This window comes from Phragmites australis, chromosome 1 (genome assembly GCF_958298935.1).
Source record: "Phragmites australis chromosome 1, lpPhrAust1.1, whole genome shotgun sequence".
Taxonomy (NCBI): Eukaryota; Viridiplantae; Streptophyta; class Magnoliopsida; order Poales; family Poaceae; genus Phragmites; species Phragmites australis.
Window position 1 is genome coordinate 10,835,558 of NC_084921.1, and position 20,606 is coordinate 10,856,163.

At 44.7% G+C, this 20,606-nt stretch overlaps 1 pseudogene; it reads right to left on the bottom strand.

Annotated features, from left to right (window-relative positions):
• Window positions 1–5,607: 5,607 nt before the first annotated feature.
• On the bottom strand, window positions 5,608–9,160 carry LOC133931083 (coniferyl alcohol acyltransferase-like; annotated as a pseudogene).
• Between the last annotated feature and the right edge of the window lie 11,446 nt (window positions 9,161–20,606).

Here is a 20,606-nt window from a genome sequence, read left to right on the forward strand (position 1 = left end):
TGATTTAGTGACACCTTTATTGTCAGTAAATGTATTTGACAGGTTATTTGCAATATTTTACAAATTTATAATTCTCTGAACTTGGAGTTCAGATTCTTGAGTATGTGGATTTGAGGAGGAAATGTCTGTGGCATTCCAATTGATTTCCTGGCATTCTTTCTAGTACTTGAAATCTCCCCCTAATGCCAGAAAATGTTCCTCATAAAATATACAGTCAGCGTACCGGGCTGTAAGAAGGTCCCCTGTTAGGAGCTCGAGGTATTTTATGATCGACGGAGAGTTATACCCTACACAAATCCCCAATTTCCTGTGTGGGCCCATTGATGTATGCTGCGATGGTGAGATCGGTACGTATACAGCGCAACCGAACTTTCGCAGATGGGAAATACTTGGAGGATTTCCACGTACTAACTGCAGTGGGGAAGCAGTGTGATATGCAGTTAGTCGCAATTGAATTAAGTCAGCAGCGTGTAAGACTGCGTGACCCCAACATGAAGTTGGAAGGTTGCAATTATGTAATAATGGTCTTGCAATGAGCTTGATTCTCTTGATGAGAGATTCGGATTCGGCCAAACCATTTTGAGTATGGACGTAAGGTACTGAATGCTGAACTTGAATTCCTAGGGCTATACAATAATCATTGAAGGCACGTGAGGTAAATTCATCCGTATTGTCCATTTGAATGGATTGTATCCTATGTTCAGGATAATGTGCTCGTAATTTAATAATGTGAGCAATTATTTTGGAAAAAACATGGTTTTGTGTGGACAATAGACACACATGTGACCATTGTGTAGATACGTCAATGAGAATCATGAAGTACCTGAATGGTCCAGTTGATGGTTCGATAGGAACACATATATCGCCTTGAATGTGTTCAAAGAATTTGAGTGGTTCAGCTCTGATTTTAAGATAAGAGGGTCTTAAAATTAATTTCTATGTAGCACATGCGGTGCACACAAAATCCAAAGATTGTGGAAATTTGGTAGTATTCATGCCATGACCAATTAAATTGCAGATAATTTTTCACATCATCCCGACACCGGGATGACCTAGGCGATCATGCTATATTTGGAATGTGTCAACATTCTGAAAAATTACCTTATACGCAACATATGGTACGGGTTTGATATATATATATAGTACAATCCCGAGGATAAAGAGGGAATTTTCTCTAGTATTTGTTTTGCATATCCGTTTTTTTTTTGGTAATGAGAAGATATTCCTCTTTTTTGTCATCATGTGTTTTGATATGGAAACCATTTTGACGGATATTTCTATAACTTAGTAGGGTACGTGTTGAATCGGGATACAAGAGTGCATCATCGATTGTAATTTGAGTACCCATAGGGAGAATGATTATGGCGCGACCAGAGCCAACAATCATAGCATCGCGTCCCGCGATCGTCAAAACATTTTCTTGACTCTTTTTCAGAGTTTGAAAATATTTAGTCTCCCTTAGTATAGAGTTAGTGATACAACTATCCACTAAGCATATCTCCTCTTTCATTGAATTGTCTCCCGTAATCATCTATATATATATAGAAATAGAGAATGTGAAATTCTTCATATATATATATATATATATATATATATATATATATATATATAGAATACATACAACTTTATTGAGTATCAAAGTGTTGATACATTATTGTAATATACAACAGTATAAGATGACAACAACATATTACAACACTATGTAGGACATAGATATAATAACATCTAATTAATTGGGAGCCTAATTGAGGTCTCCAAATAAGTCATTGGAAGCAAATTCCACAAGCATATTGTCCATGCTCTCAAGGTCCTCTTGCTTTTGAAGAGTGATGTCGTTGTTCTATTCTGGATGAACGTTTTGGGAACAACTTGTCGCCCTGGTGGTGTCAGGTTGAAGATTGAAATGAGCTTCAAATCTTTTGCCTTGAGTTGGTCGGCTTTGTCCAACGGACTTTAGGTAGAGATCAACCAAGTGTTTTAGGGTGTGGCATTTCTTAGTTGTGTGGCTGTAGCAATCACATTTACGACAAATGTCAGATTTGTCTTTGTTGCTGTTGAAAATGCCCTTCCCCTTGTTATTTCTATGGAATTTATGCTTCTTAATGTGGTTGTGCCTGCCTTTGAAGCTCTTTGGACAACGTTTGTTGCCGTCGAACCTCTTTGTATTCTGAATATTTGAATTTACTTCAGGTAAAGGGGCAGGGCCTGTAGGGCGCTGGTGATAATTCTTTAAAAGAAGTTCATCATGCTTCACAGCCTAAATTAAAGTATTAATTAATTCAGAATAGTGCTCATAGTTCCTAGCACGGTATTGTTGTTGCAATACCCTATGGGCAGGAAGCATTATAGACAAAGCCTTTTCTATTTTCTCCGCATCGGTGGGAGCTTTGTCAAAAAAAAAAAAAACAATCTTGAGTAGATTTTGTGAACAATATGGTTGTATTCTCCAATAGACTTAAAGTCCTGGAGGTGAATGTTGGACCATTTGCGTTGTGCATCAGGTAGTATTACTGCCTTTTGCTGTTCATATCGCTCTTTGAGCAAGTTCCATAGGTCATGTGGATTTTCATCCATCAAGTATTCCAATTTTAAATCTAGATGTAAATGGTGCCTTATGCAGTATAAAGCCCCATACTTGATTTGATCTTGAAGTGGCGGATCTCCCTCTTGAGGAGGATTAATTGCCGTCATAAGTCCGCGGGATGATAGACTTATCTTCATGTCCATTGCCCATGTTAGATAGTTTTTGCCATCTAACTCGAGTCTTTCGAACTCAACATTGGACATTTTGTCCTACAAATTGACCAATGATTGAATGAATTTACATTTTGGGTAAATTAAAGAATCATGGTAATGTTGCCAAACCCTAACCGGCCTTTTTGTGCCGCTGCCTGTATGGAGCCGAGCCGGCCCTGGATGAAGGTGAGCCGCCGGCAGAAGAGAGGGCCGGAGCCAGGCCGCTGGATCCGCTCCGGTCCTGGTGGAAGACGGAGCCGCCGGCGAAAGGGGCGGCGGCCGAGCCTTCATGAGGAAAGGGGCGGCGGCCAAGCCGAGCCATCGTGGAGCGTGGCCGAGGTGGCGTCGGCGACCGAGCCACCGTGAAGGGTGGTCGAGGCGGCGTCGGTGGCCGAGCCGCCATGAAGGGTGGCACGCCGGCCGAGCGGCCGGGCAGCCGGCCGAGCCGCCGTGGGGAGGGGCGGCCGAGCCGCCGTGGAGTTTGCGCCGCCCCTTCCCCCCTCGCACACGCACGTGCCTGGGCGCGTTTAGATGCCCTCGGAGGGGAGGCCGAAGGCCGCAAGTGCCCATGACCCCGGGCGGAGGCCCGGACGGCGGTTGGCCGCTACAGTGGCAAAGTGGCGGAGGGTGCGGCGGACCAATGCAGTGGGGGTAGCCACGGTGGAACCGGAAGTCGATGAAGAGGAGCCGTCGACTTGGATGAGCGGCACAGCGGCCATCGAGACAATGGTGGATGGATCCTCAGAGAGGACTTCCACGACTTCAACGCTGGAGTCTATGAAGGCCGGCGTGTTGAGATCGATGCCCCGGAAAGAGGAGGCGGGACTGTAGTCCGCCGTTGCTCCCGGGAGGCTTCTACCGCGACGGACGCGGAAGATCCAGTTGCGGCGGCGAATTTCTGAAGTCAGTTCTGCCATCGCAGTAGAGGGAGCCGCGTCGGCCATTGGAGGAGATAGTGGAGTATACTCTGGAGGGTACATCCACACACGCTCCTCCAGATCTTCCTCCTCCTCCTCAGACGGCACCGCCAGAGTGCTGTTGAAGAGAGGTGCAGCGCCGCTGCGTGCTGCCATCGTGGGTGGCGGCAGGGACAGTGGCTGCGAGAGTCACTGCATGGGCTGCTAGAGCCCTTGGAGGGTCATGGTGGTGGCCACGATGGCGAGGACCACGTGTACGAGTGCGGTGACGGCGACGGCGACGAGCACATGGTTGGCTGAGCGGCGAGATGTGCCGCAAAACTGCCGCCTCCAAATTCATCAAACAACGAAGAACTTCTCCAGTGGTGGATGAAGGTGAAGTCATCTTCTTTCTTTACCTTTTGTGCTGGAAGAGACCTTCGAGTCCGCTGTTCTTGTTCTATTGTTGCTCAGTGGTGAAACTATGTGCTGATGACGTGTTTGAGTAGTTTTGTTGAGAGATTGAGAGAATCAGCATTATCTTTTGATTGATGTTTGTACACATATATATACATGTTTAAAGGGTATGAATATGTCCATTCAGTAGTGAATGGGTGCTATTTGGATAATAACTGAAAAACAGTTATCTTTGCTGATGATATTTGATCACATGTTTAATTTAAAGAGATGTCTTGTTTGTAACATGTAGGAAGAGCAATAGGGGGAGGCGCGTTGGGGTCGCGGGCAGCAGCACGCCTGGGCAGTTTGGTTCCTAACTTTGGCATGCTAAGTCAAGTTTTGATCTTGCTTTCTATTTAGTCCAAGATTAAAATTTGACTGTACTAAAAAAATTGACTAGCTAAATTTTTCTACAGTAAAGCTAAACGAAATTTTAACACGTAAAGCGATTATTCCGATTTTGGCCGGTCAAAATGCTAACTTAGCCTCAAACCGAACAGTACTATATTTATCTCAATTTTAATATGATCTCAGTTTTAACATGATTAAATTTTAACTTGATTAAAGTCAAGAACCCAAACAGCCCCTCTGCGGCTTTGCTTATGTGCTTCTCCCGGCCAGTTTACACAAGCGTCGAAATGCCCTCCCGAGCCCTGACCTCCCAGCCGGTTGCCAATGGCTCAGTCAAATTGACTGTGAAACCGGTTGCATACACAAATATGGAGTTAGCGATGGCACGCGAACAAAACCACCCGCTCTGGGGCACACACAAATTTCTCCAAGATAAATTATTCTTACAGCAATGATGACGATAGTTATGCAATATATGTACTATATAAAACACGAGTTAATTCTCATATTCAACTCTTTCCCTATTCTCTTTCTATTTAATAAATTACTTACTTTTGTCATCCATTCTCGTCTTTCAATCTTTCCATTTCATTACTGGTTACATCTATGTAACCTATTTTACTAATAAGAATAAATAAAGAAATTAAGAGATAAATTAGCAGATAATCTTTTTCTCATTTTTCTGATCATATCTGAAATCAAATTACGACATCACTTTCGATATATTCATTCGGCAGTGCTCCCATACCGCATCTATATCTCCATACTTTAAATTTATGTTTAATATTATGTCCAATATTTATGTAAACTATGACATCACTCTCGATGTATTCATTCGACAACGCTTTCATAACACATCTATATTTTTATACTTTAAATTTATGTTTAATGTTACGTTCAATATTTATGTTTTCTTTATAATGCGCACACACTTAGCTAGTAGACATATATTCAACGGTAAGCGGCATGTAAAGCTTACACGCGCAAAGTTTATCTAAGCCAACGGTGTTTGGATGAAAATTGGCCATTATTTAGTGCTGACTCTTTTTTATTTATGAATGGCCATTATTACAGTATTGCGATACAGATAGTAGGCTCACCCAAGAAGTTACAGATAAAGCTTATAATTAAGCACAAAGTATATCAAAGCAGACTTCTGGATCAATCAGGCCAAGCCGCCAAGGTACTCCGCTGTGACAGGCTTGAAGATGCACGGCTCGTCGGACTCGAGCGCCGCTGCGAGCCTCGGCCACACGAAGGCGCTGGCGATCCATGACCCATCGTCCCCGGGACGTGCGGCGATCTGTACGAACCCTTTACACAGCCTCGCGGTTAGCGTTCTCGTCGGCATCGCCGTCGCGGCGCAACCGAATCCGAAGTCCGTGTCGATCTGGAACGAGGCGACTGCCGTTACGCTCACCGTCGGGTTCCCCAACCCGAGGCTCTCCGTCTCGACGTACCGGCGGTCGGTCTTGTGCTCCTCCACCCAGTCCACCAGCTCCTGGAAGTGCTCATCGTACGTCGGCGTCGTGATCGACTCGCGCACCATAGCCGCGCCATCCGCTGGACCTCATCCACGCTCGGCTCTCGGATCGCGAAAGTGGCGACGTTGTCGATGTAGTTGCGCATCGCGGCGCGGAGCTCCGGCGCACTGAGCCGGCCGCCGTCGCCCGTCCACCCACCATCCCATGCGGCAGTGCGCGTCGGCCGTGCCCACGACGCCCGCGAGGGCCTTCCAAAGGTAGGCCGAAACTGCCTGGACCCGTACGTGTTGCGCGCTTGCCCTCCCTGCCGGGCCTCGCGGAGCCGCGCGATGTCGGACGCCTCGATGTAGTACAGGCGCTCGACGAAGCTCCGCTCGGCTGTCAGGACGTTGACCTGGAGCTCGGCGTCCAATGGTGTGTACGCTTTGTCGAGTGATGTGCTGTAGGACCGCGCCGCGCGAGGTTGAAACACCGAGCGATCGTGGTTCGGTCGTGCTCCCGCGGCGAGCCTCCCCGACTGCGCCATCTCGGACCACGAGCTGACGAGCAAGCTCAGGGCGCTTCCATCCACGAGGACATGGTTGGTGCACCACGCCACGGTGAATCCGCCGTACGCGAACGACACCACCTGCACCGACAGCGCCACGTCCTCGCCGTACGGCTGCTGGACCCTCCGCACCGACGCGGTCAGGGTGCCGTGGTCCAGGCTGGCCAGGGCTACGTCGGCCTCCCCAACCACGAGCTCTGCGCCTTGGTTGTTGCAGTGGATCTCGGGGAGGCCGGAGCTCGGGTTGGTCGCGATGCGGCCGGCGAACGGGAAGAGTGGTTCAGGAAAGAAGGTAAGCCAGCCTCGAAGGCTGCGCCGACAGCGTTAAAGTCTCCCGTGGGCGGCTTGGGGTAGATGCAGAACAAGGAACTTGAATGGTGTTCGGGACGAGGTAAGGTTGGAGACGGCGAGGACGCGCGGCTCGACAAAGACGTAGGATCGGTGACGTCTAAGAGATTATGAATTGAATTTATTTAGTACGTCTACTTTACTGTTTAAAGTTAGGCTAAAATATAAAAATAGGCAACATACGTTAATGTATTTATAAAATAGACAACATATCGACGTATTTATAAATCTAGCACCTGTATTCGACACCTTAAAATCCGAAAACTCAATTTCGGTACCTCAAACTCCGAAAATGCATCGGACCCACTGATTTCAGCACTGAAATGCCGAATACGGCACTGTTCACCATATTCGACACCTCAAAGAATTTGTGAACTCTGGATTTCCAGTTTGGGGTGTAATGTTGGAACAAGCAAAATGTATGTTCTTGTAGGAGTGAAAGTGTTGGTGTCTGTTTGCACATTTAGCTGCAAATCCTTGACTTATGCAGTTCTGCAATCGTCAAGGGGGGAAAGGTCTAGAATGGAAGTTTCATGGTGTAGTTTGAAACTTTGAATGAGGAATGCTTGTCACTGCAATGCGATGCACATTATCATTTATCTGGATGAGAATTCCTCTTTGATAGTTTCATGTTTTGATTGCTGGGGTGATAGCCATAAAATGGTAAACATTGTTATGAGTTGGGAGGGTGCTAATCGTTGGATAGAAATGTTGGTATAAATGTTAAGGTTTTGTCAAGTGCTTGTGTGAACAGAACAAGGATCAAACATCTGATGCGATGAAGATCATGGAGCCTTGTTAATGACCTTTTCTGCATATCAATTTTATATCAAAGTTGTATCTCTTGTTTCAGCATATCTTAACTGCACTGTTTTCTTACTTGTTTTAGTTTTTTTTTCAAATGATGAAATTGGAGAACTATTTACCATACATATGACTGCAAAGCTCGACTGGGATGGTTATTACAGATGCACCTTGCACATCTTTTCGCTATCCTAGTCGAGCTTGAAGTCGTATATAATTATCTCCATATTCTGATGCGGATCAATCAAATAATAGACTCTTTGTTGGTTTTCTTCTTTTGAAATACAATAAAATAGTGACGATGATGATATGGCTCGAGGCCATATTTCGTTATTACTTATAGGACTTTTGTACTGATTACATGTTCGGAGAGGAAGCATTCTTCTTAAGGTAGCATTTATGTACCAGTCTTACTAGTTCAGAGAGCATCTTCTCTTAAGACAATGCTTTCTCTCTGAACATGTAATCAGTACTGAAGTCCTAATAAGGCCATTTGCTAGAGCCACTGTGCCTAATGGTTTCTAGCAAGAACATTCTTTGGTGTTACTTAGGCCTTTCATTTAAGAACTGGAAGGGCACACTGAACAAAACATATGTGCAGAAAGGTACAACGCTAGATTTTCGCAAGTGGTCACAACTGGAAGATCATTAGCAAGCCTTTGTGGAGTATAAGTCGTCGGAAGAAGCACATAGGTTGAGTGAGGTGAACAAAGCGAACTCAAAGAAGAACCTCTACCCCCACAAAGTCGGCAGTCGTGGGTATGTGAGGAAAGAACGACAGAGGTGTCACGCCTGAGACGGAGGGCTGGAGCGATCGATCGACACGCTTCCTTCTTGGGCGGGGCGCTTCTTACTCGTCTGATGGATGCTTATGCTTTACGAACTTCAAAGATCATGAAGTGACGCAAACTCTTGCAAAAAAAGTTTACGAAAGCCCGCGAGCAGTCTGCACAAGGCTTTTTCAAGCAAGACAGGGATAGGGACAAGCTCACCTTGGCCCTGGGAAACTTGGAGCACGGTGGTTGCACTCGAGGCGTTGGAGTGATGGGATGGAAATATGGATTCCCAGGCGATGTCGACAGTTACAAGAGTCGAAAGAGATCCCAAGCAGAGCGAGAGGGAGAACAAGTTAGGATGATGCAAATGCTTGAACAAGCGCTACAATGTGAGAGGGAACATACAGACGAAAAGATAGCACAAGCGGTACAACAAGCCCTCATGCATGAACGGGGCGCCACTATGAGCGATCGAGAACGGCCTGCAACGTCTCCTAATGTTGCACGCTCTAACCCCAGTGCTAGTCGGAGTAGATGTGCATCCATGGGAGTTCCAGGAGCTGACTCCATCACTTATCCCATGGACCTCATCACAGCACGGACATTGTGTGAACTGCATATTGGTGCTAGAAACATTACCATCAAGGTGGCTTCTGGCGTGGCTTATCCCCGCGGCTCCCATGAACATTTGCACGGATGTCCATACCGGAGGGCTATACCGTGGTTGAAGTAGATGAGGTAGTTGACTAGTACCGTCATGTTGAGGTGGACTACCCTGCAGAGGAGGGGGCGAACACTATAGGAGAGAATGAGCACACATTCATCGCGTGAGAGAAGGCCTACATAGTGTTTCCACCAGGGACAGCTATCGAGAATTTCTACTCTCCACTACACCCCGGGCCACCGTCGCCTCGAAGATCTCCCTCTCCTCAGCCTTCGCGTCGAAGAAGTCCATCGCTCAAGAAGCCATCACCATCAACAAGCCATCCATCAGCTCGGAAAATAAGACCAGGTTCTGCAAGATCCAAGCAAACGACATCATCTAAGAAGTCAGTAGCATCTAAGAAGTTGGCGAAACCCAAGGATGTCTATTCACTCACTGCTGAGGAAACCAAAAAGATTGTGGACGCTAGTATCACGGCTCATTTCCATCCTCCACCACCTCCACCGAAGATACCATGAATTTTTTCATGAATATGGCCAACTCTAAACAGACGGGGGTGGCTTCAAGTAAGCCACCGAGTGACTACGAACGTATCAGTAAGAAGCAGACCAAGAGCAAATCAACTCCAATCGTTCAGGATGCATCAAGCATTGGGGACTTCCTGGCTACTTCTAGACTATCAGCAGAAGAACTAGCATGGCTTACTATGGGAGTGGATATTGTAAAGTTGGATATTACATGGCAGGGACGGACCCACATGGTGGTCCTGGTAGGCCCAGGACTACCCTACTCCAGCCCAATCTTTAGCCCGGTTCGGAAAAAAAATAAAAAGCCCAAACGTCAGCGTCAAGCCGCAAATCGACGCTTCGGTAGCCTCCTCGCCTAGCGAGCGGAACCCATTTGGCATCTACCTGATCCGCGGATCCGGCGATTCTGCGGACGGCCGAAGCGGCGGAGCCGGACGCGGGACTCCTCATGCCTGCGCCTGCCGTCTAGCCGCCTACGCCAGTCGCCAGTACCGTAGACTCGCAGAGGCGCGGCGCAGACTCCAGCACTTCGCAGTACGCACACCGCCCACGCACCTACGCGACTACACCTGCGCCCTGCGGCCCTGCGTTGCGCGGCTACGCCAGGAGCCCAGGACTACCGAGTACCAAGCGTGACGCGGTGATGGCTGATCGCTGAGCCGACAGAGCCATCAGAGTGCAGCTGCGCAGGATTATCAGCAGGAGCGTGAGAACTGAGACGTGAGTGTGTGACCGCTTACCAGAGGAGCTGGACTAGTTGATTTGACCACTGAGTACTGAGTACTGACTACATTGGGAAGAGGTGATTAGGTGAGCTAGCGTCAGTTGTTTGCCTGTTTCACTTTTCATGTCAATATGTCATGGTCCATGATTCCCATGTTTCCATATTGTGCATCAGACATCAGTGCATTGCAATATTGATTATCGCATGCCTGCTAGCGCCCAACTGAGCTCTTGTCTTGTGTATCGATCAGGTTCAGGTGACGATCTTGCAAAGATGAAAAGGCAGGGAGATATTGCCTCACTTTTCCGGAAACATGAAGCAAAGACAAAGAAGATTGCGACTGAAAAGCATGCTCAAACTCAAGAAGAAGAACCATCTCGTGTTCCAGTTATGGCTGAAGAGCAATCTCAAGAACAACTACATCGTGTTCTGATTTCGGTTGTGTCCGAAGAGCGACCTCAAGAACAAGAACCACCATCAATTTGTGATGTTGATCATCTCGAACATGATCCTGGCTTAAGAGTGCCTATTGCAAGCTATAATGTCAATGATCAAAATGCGATTCGGAGAGGATATATTCTAAAAGGTCCATGCCAACCTTATGCCCATGATTACCCAACAAGGAACATATACGGTAAAGATCGTCGCTTCAGTATTATTTGGTTCCATAAATATCCTTGGCTTGAATATAGTATTGAGAAGGATACAACATTTTGTATGATATGTTATTTGTTTAGCAAGGGAGGCAGTAAATTTGTTAAGGGTGGTTGGAGAAATTGGAACATAGGTATGATGCACTTGAGAAACATGTGGGAGGTATAGATAGTGCTCACAAAGCTGCGCAAGAGAGATATGATTTATTTGTGCAAGGTAAACCAATTGATGATGTTATTCTTGAGGTGTCACAACATGATCTAAGTCTCTACAAGGTTAGGTTAATATATTCACTTAGATGTTTGAGGTTTCTTTTGCGTCAAGGTTTGCCATGCCGTGGACATGATGAAAGTGAGGAATCTAGCAATAAAGGAAATTTCCTTGAACTTTTGGACTGGCTTGCAGGAAATAATGAAGAGGTTAATAAGGTTGTTCTGAAAAATGCTCCAAGAAATTGCATTTTGACTTCCCCTAAGATACAAAAGCAAATTATTAAATGTTGTGCAGGGGAAACCACAAGACACATAATTGAAGAACTTGGTGATGACCACTATGCAATTCTAGCTGACGAATCTAGTGATATATCACATAAAGAACAACTAGCTCTTTGTTTACGTTATGTTGATAAACTTGGAAGGGTATGTGAGAGGTTTCTTGGAGTAATTCATGTAGCCAATACTAGTTCTTTGTCACTTAAGACAGCAATTCAGTCTTTACTTGTTAGTCACCACTTGACTCTTACTCAAATTCGTGTGCAAGGATATGATGGAGCTAGTAACATGAAAGGAGAGATTAATGGGCTGAAAACATTGATAATGAAAGAGTCTCCTTCTGCTTATTACATCCACTGTTTTGCACATCAACTCCAATTGGTTCTTGTTGCTGTTGCCAAGGGAAATTTCGGTTGTGCTACTTTCTTTGGACAAGTTTCTCGCTTGCTGAATATTATTGGAGTTTCTTGTAAGCGACATGACATGCTTCGAGATGTTAGAGCTCAAAAACTTAAGACTGCACTAGAGTTGGGTGAAATAGACAGTGGGAGTGGATTAAATCAAGAGATGGTGATAACTAGGCCTAGTGACACTTGATGGGGTTCTTATTACAAAACTATTTTGTATATTATTGATATGTATTCTACAATTCGAGAGTACTTATAACTCTTGGAAAGGATCCCAAACAAAGAGATGATTGGCCAAACATACATGCTATGGTTGATGTTTTGGAGTCATTTGAGTTTGTTTTCAATGCACACTTGATGCTTATCATTCTTGGATACACAAATGAGTTGTCTCAATCTTTGCAAAAGAGGGACCAAGATATTGTTAATGCAATGTCACTTGTGACTTTGGCGAAGGGAAGACTGCAACAAATGAGGTCTCATGGGTGGGAAGAATTCTTTGAAGAAAAGGTTAAATTATTTTGCATTAAACATGGCATTGATATTCCTGCATTGGATGGTAGATATGTGCCTCATGCAAGATCCCCACGGTTTTATCCGGTTCAAACAATTGATGATCATTATAGAAGAGAAGTATATATTGGTGTCATTGATCAAATTCGGCAAGAGCTTGATAATCGGTTTGATGAGGTAAATATGGAGTTGCTTATTTGCATGTCAGCCTTGAGTCCCTTCTTAAGTTGGTATTGATCCTACCAGTGGCGACTGCAAGTGTTGAAAGAGTATTTTCGGCATTGAGTTTAGTGAAGGATAAATTGAGAAATAGAATGGGTGATGAGTTATTAAATGACTGTTTAGTCACATATATCGAGCGAGATATCTTCTCCAAGGTAAGTGAGGATGACATAATCAAGTCTTTCATGACCATGCGAAAGCGCAAAGTGAAGAATCTAGAATAGTATCATAATATGATGTAATCTTCATTTATGTAAGACCTTATGTCATGTTGAGACAATTTATATTACGGTTTTATAAATTTGGGATTTATTGTTGAATTTATGATATTATACCGAATTACCGAATTTGTATTATCTTTTGTCCAATTTTATACTCTTTTACCAAATTTATGGTTTTAAAAATTTAGATGCCTACCCTATGAAAAAATCCTAGATCCGCCTAACTGTTTGAGTTGACCAAACCTTTGGTCAAACCAGACATAGAAAGAAACCTTACAACTCAAATGTACCGATTATCCAGACAGGGTTTGCAGGCGTTCCACGTAAGATACAGAGATGAATATTTCCTCAACGGGGACAGCTCCTTCTGGGTGTATTTCAAGGACTTGTATGAACTATACAAGGAAGATGCCCTAGATGTGGCTATAGTCAGAGCATGGACTCTGTAAGTGACTTATGCATATAAATCACGTTATATGATCTTGTACCTTGAAATTGTATAGCTAACTTCTGTATTTTATAGAATGGAGATCCACGCATACAGACAACAATTTGATCGTAAAGTAGGATTCATCAATCCATGGGGTTGTGAACGAGACGCTTGTAAGGGATAGTCCAGACTTTACCAAGAACTACATATTGAAGTGTCTGCTTCACCACCAATACAAGAAATTCATACTCTACCCTACAACTATGAGTACGTGCTTGCGCGCCTGAGCGTTTGCTTTTATGCGTAACTCGATTCTAGTACTAATTTGCTATGGTGACATAATATTCCTGTAGCTTCCATTGGATCCTCCTTGTTATCCATCCAGACTTAGGCAAGATCATTGTCTTGGACTCACAAAAGAGAGCTCAGACGACTTACCAAAACCTCATCGATATGCTAAAAAGGTAAACTCGATCATTTCATCATCTCAACGATTGCATCTAAATATAATTAGTATTCATATTCACGCACAAGGCGTACACAAGATACCGCAAAAATAGTGTTATTCACTTTCCATTCAGAAAGGAGTATAATGTAAAAACTGACTTTCCGATATGCACGGAATATTCATGTCTTGCATTTTCTACTGAATAAAAAGGTTCAATTCGTTCACTAACGAATAATTTCCTCTTGAAGTGTATGAGGCAGCCACCCGGTAAGAATCTCTACGCGTTTTATGTTCTAACTTTCATGCACAGATTCAGCCCGGACAGAGACGCTGTCAGGTTCAATGATCTTGAGGTACGAAATAACATATCGATGTCTTCTTTTCAATTTCTACACGTGTTCAAGGACTAATTCTTTCGATTCTTCAAACGTAGCGCTCCAAACTACGCACAAATGAGTTACAACATGTAGAAATAAATGCCCTTCAAGAACTGATCGCCGGGTTCTTCATGGAACATGTTATCAACCCAAACGACGAGTTTCATAAACCGATCGTGCCGTCGACCAGTGACAAACCTTCAGATTACACCGTACCTTCTAGTACAAACTATGCGACAAGGATGAAATCTACCAGAGGGTCCAACGCCGAAGGTCTCACAGACACAAAGGCACGCAGAGCCGGCTTGGATAGTCATGCTTATCAGCTGCTCTTGGCGGACCCAGGATTTTTTCGTAGGGTAGGCATCCAAATTTTTAAGACCATAAATTTGGTAAAAGAGTATAAAATTTGACAAAAGACAATACAAATTCGGTATAATATCGTAAATTCAACAATAAATCTCAAATTTATAAAACCGTAATATAAATAGTCTCAACATGACATAAGGTCTTACATAAATTGAAGATTACAACATATTACGATACTATTCTAGATTCTTCACTTTGCGCTTTCACATGGTCATGAAAGACTTGATTATGTCATCCTCACTTACCTTGGAGAAGATATCTCGCTCGATATATGTGACTAAACAATCATTCAATAACTCATCACCTATTCTATTTCTCAATTTATCCATCACTAAACACAATGCCGAAAATACTCTTTCAACACTTGCCGTCGCCACCGGTAGGATCAATACCAATTTAAGAAGCAAATACACCAAGTTATAAATAACATGCTTATTTGTTTCAACAAGCCTAATAGAGAGCTCACCAAGATTGTTTAGGCCTTTGAATCTATCATCTTTCCTCATGTCATCAATGAAGTTATCAAGTTGGAGTTCAAGTCTTATCAATTCCACACTTGAAAAGTCTTTGGGATAAAACTTGGTAAGACTAAGGACTTTATGTGCATCATAAGAATCAAAAGAATTGAAGGGATTCAAGGCTGACATGCAAATAAGCAATTCCATATTTACCTCATCAAACCGATTGTCAAGCTCTGGCTGAATTTGATCAGTGACACAAATATACACTTCTCTTCTATAATGATCATCAATTGTTTGAACCAGATAAAACCGTGGGGATCTTGCATGAGGCACATATCTACCATCCAATGCAGGAATATCAATACCATGTTTAATGCAAAATAATTTAACCTTTTCTTCAAAGAATTCTTCCCACCTATGAGACGTCATTTGTTGCAGTCTTCCCTTTGCCAAAGTCACAAGTGACATTGTATTAACAATATCTTGGTCCCTATTTTGCAAAGATTGAGACAACTCATTTATGTATATAAGAATGATAAGCATCAAGTGTGCATTGAAAACAAACTCAAATGACTCCAAAACATCAACCATAGCATGTATGTTCGGCCAATCATCCCTTTGTTTGGGATCCTTTCCAAGAGTTATAAGTACTTCTCGAATTGTAGAATATATGTCAATAATATGCAAAATAGTTTTGTAATAAGAACCCCATCGAGTGTCTCCAGGCCTAGTTATCACCATCTCTTGATTTAATCCACTCCCACTGTCTATTTCACCCAACTCAAGTGCAGTCTTAAGTTTTTGAGCTCTAACATCTCGAAGCATGTCATGACGCTTACAAGAAACTCCAATAATATTCAACAAGCGAGAAACTTGTCCAAAGAAAGTAGCACAACCAACATTTCCCTTGGCAACAGCAACAAAAACCAATTGGAGTTGATGTGTAAAACAGTGGATGTAATAAGCAGAAGGAGACTCTTTCATTATCAATGTTTCAGCCCATTAATCTCTCCTTTCATGTTACTAGCCTCATCATATCCTTGCCCACGAATTCGAGTAAGAGTCAAATGGTGACCAACAAGTAAAGACTAAATTGTTGTCTTAAGTGATAAAGAACTAGTATTGGCTACATGAATTACTCCAAGAAACTTCTCACATACCCTTCCAAGTTTATCAACATAACGTAAACAAAGAACTAGTGGTTCTTTATGTGATATATCACTAGACTCATCAGCTAGAATTGTATAGTGGTCATCACCAAGTTCTTCAATTATGTGTCTAGTGGTTTTCCTGGTACAACATTTAATAATTTGCTTTTGTATCTTAGGGGAAGTAAAAATATAATTTCTTGGAGCATTTTTCAGAACAACCTTATTAACCTCTTCATTATTTCCTGCAAGCCAGTCCAAAAGTTCAAGGAAGTTCCCTTTATTGCTAGATTCCTCACTTTCATCATGTCCACGGCATGGCAAATCTTGACGCAAAAGAAACCTCAAACATCTAAGTGAATAGATCAACCTAACCTTGTAGAGACTTAGATCATGTTGTGACACCTCCAAAATAACATCATCAATTGGTTTACCTTGCACAAATAAATCATATCTCTCTTGCGCAGCTTTGTGAGCATTATCTATACCTCCCACATGTTTCTCAAGTGCATCATTACCGATGTTCTAATTTCTCCAACCATCCTTAACAAATTTATTGCCTCCCTTGCTAAACAAATAACATACCATGCAAAATGTTGCATCCTTCTCAATACTATATTCAAGCCAAGGATATTTATGTAACCAAATAATACTAAAGCGACGATCTTTACCGTATATGTTCTTGGTTGGGTAATCATGGGCATAATGTTGGCATGGACCTTTTAGAATATATCCTCTCCGAATCGTATTTTGATCATTGACATTATAGCTTGCAATAGGCACTCAGCCAGGATCATGTTCGAGATGATCAACATCACAAATTGGTGATGGTTCTTGTTCTTAAGGTCGCTCTTCAGCCACAATCAGAATCAGAACATGATGTAGTTGTTCTTGAGATTGCTCTTCAGCCATAGCCGAAACACAAGATGGTTCTTGTTCTTGAGTTTCAGCATGCTTTTCATCCGCAATCTTCTTTGTCTTTGCTTCATATTTCCGGAAAAGCAAGGCAATATCTCCCTGCTTTTTCATCTCTGCAGGGTCATCATCTGAACCTGATCGATACACGGGCAACACGGCACAAATCATCGAACGGCGAAGGACGAACCATGGTCCATGAAGGCAAGACAAGAGCTCAGCTGGGTGCTGGCATGCATGCGATGCACTGATGCACAACATGGAATTGTGGATGAAGGAATGAAACATGCAAACAGCTAGCTCACCTGCGGGAAGATGTCCTCTACCAGAGCGGTCACGCTCTGACGCTCGGCACTCCTCGCGAATCGTGCTGGAGCAGGTGTAGGCGTACTGGCGTAGGCGGCTAGGCGCAGGCGTGAGGCGTCCGGCCGTCCGCAGTGACGCAGGCGACAGTCCACTACCGGGTAGATGGGGCCTGGGGTCGCGCCTCGTGCTCGCCGCTCGCGAAGAGCCGGAGTCCGCCAGTCCGGAGACGCGATCACGAGGAGTCGTGTTGTGCCTGCGGCCCTACGGCGTGAGAAATCGAGCCATAGCCCACAGGAGGCGAGGAGGCGTCAAGGCAGCCGAGGCATCGATTCGCGGTGTGACGCTGATGCGGTACTATTTAGGCTTTTTCAATTTTTTTTAAAGAACCGTGCTAAACTTTGAGTTGAACTAGAGTAAGGCTATGTTTGTTTCAGCTTCGGATTCTGACTTTCAGCTTTTATAATCCGAAGCTGAAACAAACAGACAGCTTTTGGTTATAGCTTTTTAAAATCTGCTGGTTGGATTGTGAGAATCTAAGAAGCTGGTTTTCCTCAGCTTTTGATAGATTGTGAAAGTCTATTTTACTAAACTGTCCATTAATTTTTTTTAAAATCTACAGTTTAAAAGCTTTTCACAATACAGTTTTTATAAGCTGCTTTTCAGAATCTCTAGCTAAAACAAACAGCCCTAATCCTGGACCTGCCAGGACCACCTGTGGGTCCGCCCCTGCCTCCTGCCATCGTCGCCGTAGGTGGCTCCTGAGATCGTGTCACATATTTTACGTGCTCGTAGCCATGGAAATCAGTTCGAGTACAACAGGGGCTAGCTAATCATCAAAAGATTAATCGACTCTTGTACGCTTCGTCATTATCCGTGTTTTCTCCGGATTGTGCTTGTAAAAATATTGGAGCAATATAATCCTAATTCGATTCCTTTAAGTATTCTTATACCAACCGTGATCTCTGATCAGATGCGTGTTTATATATATGTTTATGATTCTGACAACCAATCTGGGTGCTTCCTCTCACGTGAAGAAACGTGCGTGCACGTACGCGACCATGTCGTGTCCGAATTGGGCTGCCAACATGCGCGCGACGACCGCCAACGTGTTCTCAAGATTGTCAGACAAGTTGAGCAGATTCGCCTGCGGGTTGTCGCCCTTGGCGCCGGCGCTCGACGACGACGAGGCGAGGGCTGGATTGGGCTCTGCCCTCCTGGTTTTCCTTGGAGGAGACAACGAATTGTCGCGAGCGTCAAGCTCACGTTTTGCCGAGGAGCCGGAGGAGCAAGCAGTGGAGGACGGGGAGACGACCCTCCCATGCGTGGCGTTCCCGTCGCAGCACGGCTTCATGGTCTTCTCCTTAGCGGACGACCGTATGCGCGACGGCGTCCAGTTGCGCCCGGCGACCGGGCGCCGGCTCGTGCCGTCCCCGTACGGTGGGGCAGTGCTCGCTACGGACCTGTTCTTCAGGCATTCGTCCCGCATCGTGGACCCGTTAACCGGCCAGTCGGCGCCGCTCCCTGACCTGCCCGTCCCGCTCGGGGACACGGAACCGACGCCGTGCGCGCCCGAAGAGCCCCGCGTGCGCGGTCGCCGCCGCGCCCCCGAGGCCACCGACGACGGGTTCGCGTGGGACCGGTCCCCGCGCGGCGTCATGATCGCGCGGGGCGACACGGTGTTCTTCTGCGAGAGAGGCGGCGGCGGCGGCGGCTCGTGGACGCCGTTGCGCCGGTCGACGCGCGGCTCGCGCATGACTGTCAACCACCGCGGCGGATTCTTCTTCGTCCTCGAGGAGCGCTCGCTGCTCACCGTTGTCATCGACGCCTGGACCCTCGACGAGGTCGCCGTGATCGCGCCGCCGCCCTGCGACGACGCCATCGACCGCGCCTACCTGGTGGCGTCCACAGACGACGTGCTCCTGCTGGTCCACCGCGCCAAGGACATGGATCGCGAGCTGTTCTCCCATATGTACCGTGCCAGGCACAAGCGGCCGAGGCCGGAGTGGTCGAAGGTGAGCGACATCGGCGACCGTGCGCTGTTCGTTGACAGGCTCCATGGCTTCTCGGTGGGCACCGGCGGCGAGAACACCGCCGTGGTGAGGAGGAACTGCATCTACTGGATCAAGGCTTGTCCGGTGGAAGGCGCGCGGGGAAGCCGCGTCGCGGTGTACAACGTTGTGGAGTTTCACTTGAAGAGGCCGGAAGCGGGAGAGACGCTGGAGTGTTTGCTCGGAGGCTTCCGAGTTGAGCAGATGTGGGGTGAGCCGTATTGGATGATCCCAAAGCAAGGAGCATTATCAATTGGGAATTGAGATCTCATCTCAAAACGTTATGAGCCGTTCGATCTCAGAAAGATAAGATTTGATGTTACTGTAGCTTCACTCTAGTAGAAGTGAAATTAGAAGATCCGAATCATCCTATCCTTAGTAATAGCTAGCAGAATTGTTCAGTTTTTTGCCTTTTTTCTTTTCTACGGTTTTTGAACTTTTGATCCAGCTCAAAGCCTATAAGAATCAGGGATATTATAATAGTCACATGATTTTTTCTCACATGATTGTATCTTGCGATTGACCCTCTAACGCGAGGGTATTTATATATAAAAAAAGCATTTTTACCATTAATGGGGCCGCGCCTTGGTGTGGCGTCTTCAAGCTTGTCATGACGGAGTACCTTGGCATGTTTGGTCCGTAAGTCCGGTAAGGTCAGTTCTTGTAAACTTAGCAAGTATAAACTACACTCTTATTGAGATGTACGCTCTATAGTCTGTATTTTAATAATGTAATTTCTCACGTGTCATGATCTAAGAAAAGAAAAAATTAGGAAAACTCGCTTATAACTTTGGCGCTGTGTGTGTGCATACGTGTGATAGTGTGAGTGTGTGCATGTATGCGTGAGTTGTACTGATATTTCTAAAAAACTTTGGATGTCTGCCAAAAAAAAAATCTCCACAACTTATTTTTTTCTAGTCTCTCACCGGCAATTGTTGCATGTTGTTAAACACCCCTTATGACCGTATGATGTGGTGCAGACGTGATTTCCTAAAGTTTCTAGGTTGGTATAGTAATATCTAACATCGCTTTCAGCATCTTAGGAGACCATTTAAAACCGATCTAGCATTTCATTATTTGGACTTCTTACTCACATACCTTTAAATAATCATTCTATTTAAGTGTGTAAAATTGGAGTAACAAATTCAATCATTCTATACAAGTGCCATATCATACCGTCAAAAAATACTAAGAGAGTATTCGACATCAAATACTAGTTATATGGAGTAGATCGACAAAATACAAGTTGTAGAGAGTTGTTTGGGAAGCTCAAACCCCAT